Here is a 7,056-nt window from a genome sequence, read left to right on the forward strand (position 1 = left end):
GATATTTATTAATTTAGAACAACTTCATCCAATTACTCGATTTCGACATTGTCCCTGAACTTTATTTCATGAATGACCCCATATCCATCACCTTGACATAAAAAACACTAGACACATACCAATAGAATTACTTTATAAAAGAGGAATAATAAAACACTAACCTTAGAATTGTTAATGAGTTATAAACCTAACCAAAAAAAATAGACAAAATTAGCTTTTAAGTGCACCAAAGGTTCAGTCTATAAAACCTCTGATGGTGATGTGTGTTGCAGAGTACCTTTATTATGCAGCTGTTACAGGATTGGGCAGTGGGGTTTGCAGCCAGGGCCAACTTCCATATTCTGAATTACCCATAATTTTTTTTAAAAACATTGACAAGTGCATTTGCTTAACTTACATGACCAACTAGTGCCAATTAAATTAACTGTGTATAAAGTAATTGGTTAAAAAGTATGCTGACTACAGGGGTTTAAAAGTCTATATTTTTATATAAAGTATTTGCACTCTTCCTTGCTGAACCCTTTTTTTGTTTGTAAACTTCTTTACTTTATTTTGGGTACGCACAATACAGTATCTTTATTTATAACAAAAGATTGTTTTGGATCTTCGCTCCCTCTTACAGTTGCATCTGGTGATACCCTTTCTATTAGTTACTCTTGCTTGGGAGTACTTTCCTGTATATGGGCAATAGGTTGAAGGAAGATTCCCTTTTTTAATACATAAAACAGCTTAAAGTTACTAGATTTGTTTTATGATTTATGGATGCATTTGGTGTGTGCAGAGAAAACAATACATATATGTCTATGAATATATAAACATTCATATACTGTATATGAAGGTAGATTTATGTGTGAGTGTGTTTAAAGTGTATGATGGGTTTCTAGAACATATTCTACTATATAGAAATAAGTACACAGCTATCTGTGTGGGAAGGACTCTTCCTAAAACTTCTTGAACAGCGCTGACTGTAGAATAAAATAATCATGGGTAGTTCCTGGAAAGTTGATCATGACATTCAGGAGTTTTGCTAAGTGTCACAGACCACCTGCACATTTAACAAATGTAATGTTTTTCAGTTGCAAAAACTCTCTTCCATTCGGCACGGTCGTGTGAATGCCAGATGTGTGCAATTGATTAGATCCAGGACCAGAACTGGATTAAGACCCCATGGGGCCCTAGGCAGGATACTGATTTAGGCCATGCCTCCTCCATTCATTCTATACAACTGTCTTTTCTTACCCTATATACACTGATCACTATTCACAGGTCACTTGGACATCACACACCTGATACACATGCTACACTAATGTCACACACCTGATACACACTGAGCACTATACACAAGACACATGCCTTATCACTAACCCACCTGACATAACCTGGCTACCGCCCCCAGTCCACCCGCCATAAGTTCCACCGTAGGAATATTGGAAGGGATATAACCTGTGTTTTGACTGTACTGAGTGTGTTCGTGGATTGGTGACTTGGAACTACTCTTCCGTCACGGGTTTATGCTGTACTTGCGAAGAATCGCATCCAACCGGTGATTGTATATTAGCTTGCCTCTGTATATTACCATCCACAGTATAAACTGCACTTTGGTTGCAACAAGCAACCTACGTGATTTCCACGAACACACTAGGAAGTGCGGACCTCACAACACACACCTGGTACATACTGACATGCCACTGGTGGACAAACGGGAGATGGCAGGCGGAGGGCAGTGCCTCTTACACTCAGTGTCCCCCGCCTTTCAGTGCACAGTTTGGGAACCACTGCCATAAAGCTTTTTAAAGCCCCAGGTACTAATCATCTAAGTGGGGAATTCTATAAAATCCTATTCAATTTTATCTATGAACCACTAAAAGTATATTTTTATTAGTTTTATAACTAACTACACTCTACCATTACATTTCAACTCTGACATAATTAAAGTACTGCCTAAACCAGGGAGATACTTTTAGGATCCTCTGGCCTACTATAGACCGATATTGTTATTACAAGTTGACTCCAATTTTCTTATCAAAATCATGGCAGAACAACTGAAAATAATATTACCTAATATTATTGATACATTTCAAACTGGTTTTATTTATGGCAGAAATTCTGTCACAAATATGAGAAAAATATTATCAGTAATGCAGCACCTGAGCTTGTCTGGGGACCCAAGTCCCAATTTACTTTTATCATTAGATGTGGAAAAAAGCTTTTGATTTAATCACTTGGGATCAAGTAAACCACTGACTATTGCCCTTAGTAATACAAACAAGTTACACTATTTGCAGACAATATGATGCTATTGGTCTTGAACCTGGAGGTGTCAATTATTAGCTAGTCTGATAAATGCTATAGAACATTTGCCGATTATAAAACAAAACTTTAACAAGTCTGAAGTCTGAAATGTCAGATACAACTCAATTCCAATCTGAATTCAGATTAGTAAATCAAAAACTCAAATATTTGAGGAATATATTATTATTATTATTATTATTATTATTATTAGTAGTAGTAGTAGTAGTAGTAGTAGTAGTAGTAATATTTATCCCATCATCTCTTTGAAATTTATAGAAATTCAATTACTCACACATAATCAACAAAATTGAAACAATCTTAGAAAATTGGAAAAGTCTAGATTTATCATTATTATGTAGAAAAGCTGTAATCGAACGCTGTGATCAAATCAATGATTTTCCCAAAACTCACCTACTAACTGCAGATGCTCCCTACATGTCTGACCAAAGTATATAAATGCACTCAAGTCATATATGTCATGGACTGCCAAAGCTATAGTGTCCATTAGAGATGTCTTCGATCCAGGAGGTATGTTTTATTCTTTCAAACAGCTTAGAGAAAAAAACAATTCCCAATTCTTTATGTATTTACAATTACATCACTCTATAAGGTTATTTACAAAGGGTAAACTAACTTTACCTACTCCAGGTAACCTGGATGATCTACTTCACTTTTCTAAAAGTAATTAGTATAAAATTAAATTCTTCTATAAAGACTTTCTCTACTCGGATAACCCAAAGATCTTGGGTCATAGACTCATTGGAGCTGAGCTCTCCTGTAAAATTGCATAAATATTTTTTATAAGATAATGAAGTGGTTGCATTCAACCGAATTACAAGACATCCAAAGAAAGGAGAAGGAGAATTGGGGTTTTGCCCAAAAAGCCTCCTTATTCCATAACATTTTGGACATATTAGAAAATAGACACATTTTGGAACAAGATTTTATTTTTTTCAATTCTTCTCTGGGAGTCACTCTGACCAGGGATCCTATCGCTCTCCTTCTCTGCAATTATGATAATTGGGCTCAGCTCCTTCCTCCAAGAAATATTAAATATCTGAAACCATTTATAACAGCTGTCAGTACAGTAGCACTAAAAGCAATTTTTCATAATTGGACTATATCCAAACCCCCATTCTTAGCTGATGTCAAAACTGAAGTTATGGAAACCCTATATTTTGACAGTAGAGTGACCCTACCCGGGCATTGAGAAAGGAGATTTTAAATTCTACACTAAATGGGGTCCTTACATAGAGAGCTTGGAGGAAGACCTCAAAAATGGTATAATGAAACTGTTCAAGTCCGCCACTTGGTATTTATACAGACATTTGGGTGATGATTTATCTATCGTGTAGGTGGTGTATTGCTCTAATGGGCTCCACCCCACTCCCCTCCCATACATACACACACATATTGGGAATACTCCAGCAGTGGGCAGAGTTGATCTGAAACTCAGACTTCAAAGGCGAAATATCACTTTATGCTTTACTTTTTCTATTTTTATTTTATTTTATTTTCTTGCACTTTCCTCATCTCATTTACACTTCCCATTCCCTTTTGCCTCAGACTTGGTATAATAGTTATTAATAATATACTATTTGTCTCAAATCAAGGTTCAAATATAATGTTATATTTTACTTATTGATTATAGCTTTTGAGATACATTGTTAATGTTGTTTTCTGCTATACCTTGATTATTTGATTACATTTTTGTTGTTTGTTTTGTTATTCCTTTTGTATTTTTATTGGAAAATTTAATAAAACAGATTTAAAAAAATAATAATATTAATGGGTTTTTACCACTTTTTTGCCATGAATAAAGGTGCATTAATGCATAAGTTAGAGTTTTTACCATTCTCATCAATTAAAAATACTTTAATAATTATGTATATGCTTACAAATTGTTTACATATTATTATATATAATTTTTTATTTTTTATATATTACTATTATATAAATAAACAGCTTCCTTCTAGCCAGATTTAGTTCATGATTAGAAACAAAGTGAAAGAATCCTCATTTGTGATATGAATGATGTCAAAATTCAAAGTAAAAAATATAAATATGACAAATATGTATAAAAAGGTTAAAACCATTATTATTAAATAGTTTTCATGAGCACAATATATTAAAAAGTAAAGTAAAAGCTCTAATGAAAATTGTAGGCAAATGTGTATTATTCCAATTGTGTAGGTAATATTATACTTTAATAATCCTTACTGTTAAAAGTTTCACATTTTTTAAGATCTTATAGCGTTCTAACTACTAATATTGATTTTGTGTATTTTAATTGTAAAGGTCATAAATCATTCTACTTATTTGTTAGTACAAAGGTAAGGAGTTGTGTGGACAAAAACAAAGGGGTATATTTACTATGGAATCGCTGATTCCCAGTGCTATGATGTTTTAATTATATGACAAGGAGATCCGTCAGTTTTGGAGAGTTTCATTTCTTATATTAATTCTAATAATTTAAATTTAGAGTTTACAGCAGAAATGAATGTAGAGAAAGCAACCTTTTTAGTTTTGGAAATTTTTATTAAGGAATGCTCTATCTGCACTAAATCATTTAATAAACCAGTGGACTGTAATAGTTACATACCGGCATCAAGTAACCACTATAAAAGCTGGCTAAATAACATTCTGAAATGTCAGTTTTTCTTTTGAAGAGAAAGGGTATGATGCGGAGAAGATAAAAAGGGATTTTGAGGAAGTTAAAAGTTTGGATTGATCAGAATTACTTGTATACAATACAGATAGAGACCTTGGAAAGAATGTAAGAGAGGGAGGCAAGAAGGATTTCAAATCGGAGAAGACAAATTCTCTCTAGGCATTGGCATGTCCTGTTGAAGGATGAAACACTAAAAGATTTTCTACCAATCATACTGTTAGGAACCCCTCCAGCCGTTACAGCACAACCCGGAATCTGCTCCGCCAGTGGTGGGGACAGACTTGGCTGCAGACTGACAGAGGGTCGTGAAGTGTGTACCGGCTGGGGAGAACCCAGGTAAGCGAAGTGAAGTCCAGGCAAGGGTCAAGCGCCAGCAGCAGATAGCAATTCCAATAAACAGGCCGAGGTCAAGGGTCCCGAGCAGACAGGAAGGTCGGTAAACACGCCAGAGGCCAGGGTCACAAGAAACACAGGCAGTGTCCAAATCCAGGCAAAGGGGTCATACACGGGCAATCCAACAAGATATCCAAAGGACAACAAGGAGCAGAGCAGGTCAGCAGTCAGCAGACTGGAAACAGAAGCTATAACCGGCAGTGAGGCTGCAGACCTCACTGCCTTAAATACACAGATGGCCCAATCAGGGCTTGTATGCACTCCTGCAGGCTAATTGCCTGTACAGACAAGGACCAATCAGGGCTTGTCCCTAAAACACACAGTTGCAGGCTAATGCCTGTAATTTCAGCCCCCCTCATTAATCAGCCCACAGACTGCCTATTGCGCAGTGCTACCAAAGAGGCGTCCGGCCGTTGCCTTGGCGACGGCCAGGCAGGAAGAGGAAATGAAGTCCCGGTCATCAAGGTGACGGCCGGGATGCCAGGGGGAGCCAGAAGCGAGCCACGGCGGCTGTGAGTACCGCCGTGGCTCGTGACAGTACCCCCCCCCTTGAGGAGGGGTCAAGGAACCCCGACACCCAGGTTTTCTCAGAAATTTTTTGAAGAACTCCCTAAGCTGCGGGTTTGAAAAAGTGGGGATGTTGCCTATAGCAACCAATCAGATTCTAGCTTTCATTTATTTAGTACCTTCTACAAAATGACAGCTAGAATCTGATTGGTTGCTATAGGCAACATCCCCACTTTTTCAAACCCGCAGCTTAGTAAATCTAGCCCATGGAGTTGTCTTCGCGGAACCCAAGACCGCTCTTCTAAACCTCGATTTTTCCATTGCACCAGGAAGTGCACCTGACCCTGTACTTTTTTAGAATCAAGAATGCTTTGAACAACCAATTTTCTAGGTCTGCTCCAACTCTGTCCATATGAACTTGGGTAAAGTACAGGTTTTTGCAGGGAACAATGGAACGTGTTGGGGATTCTCAACGACCCAGGAATTTTTAACCTAAATGCAACACAATTAACCTGCTTGATGATGAGAAACGGACCGATGAACTTAGGGCCCAACTTCCTGCAAGGCTGTCTGAGCCTAATATTGCGTGTAGACAGCCACACTTTCTGGCCCACTTTGAGGGAGCAGGTGGTACGGTGGCGGTCAGAATTTTTTTTTGCAAAAAATGAGGCTTGTCTCAATGATGACTGCACTTTCTTCCAGATAACTTTGAGATCCCTGGCAGTGGAGCGAATCTCCGGAACACCAGCGGACTTGAGCGAGTACAAAGAATTAGATCTGGGGTGAAAACCAAAATTGCAGTAAAATGGAGAGGTTTTGGTAGATAAGTGACATGAATTATTATAAGCAAATTCTGCCCAGGGTAACAAGGAGGACCAGTTATCATGAAATTCCGAAGTGTAGCATCGTAAAAATTGTTCTAAGGACTGGTTAACCCTTTCAATTTGCTCATTTGACTGAGGGTGGTATGCAGATGACAGACTAATCTTCTGAGAAGGGTACAAAAGGATTTCCAGAATTGTGCTATGAACTGGGAACCACGATCGGAAACGATGTCAGTAGGGAGTCCATGGAGACGGAAAATATGTTGGATGAATAAGACAGCCAAATCTTGAGCGGTAGGAAGTCTGGTTAGCGGTATGAAGTGTGACATTTTGCTGAACCGGTCTACCACGACCCAAATGGTATTGTGT

Source organism: Mixophyes fleayi, chromosome 2 (genome assembly GCF_038048845.1).
Source record: "Mixophyes fleayi isolate aMixFle1 chromosome 2, aMixFle1.hap1, whole genome shotgun sequence".
NCBI classification, from domain to species: Eukaryota; Metazoa; Chordata; class Amphibia; order Anura; family Limnodynastidae; genus Mixophyes; species Mixophyes fleayi.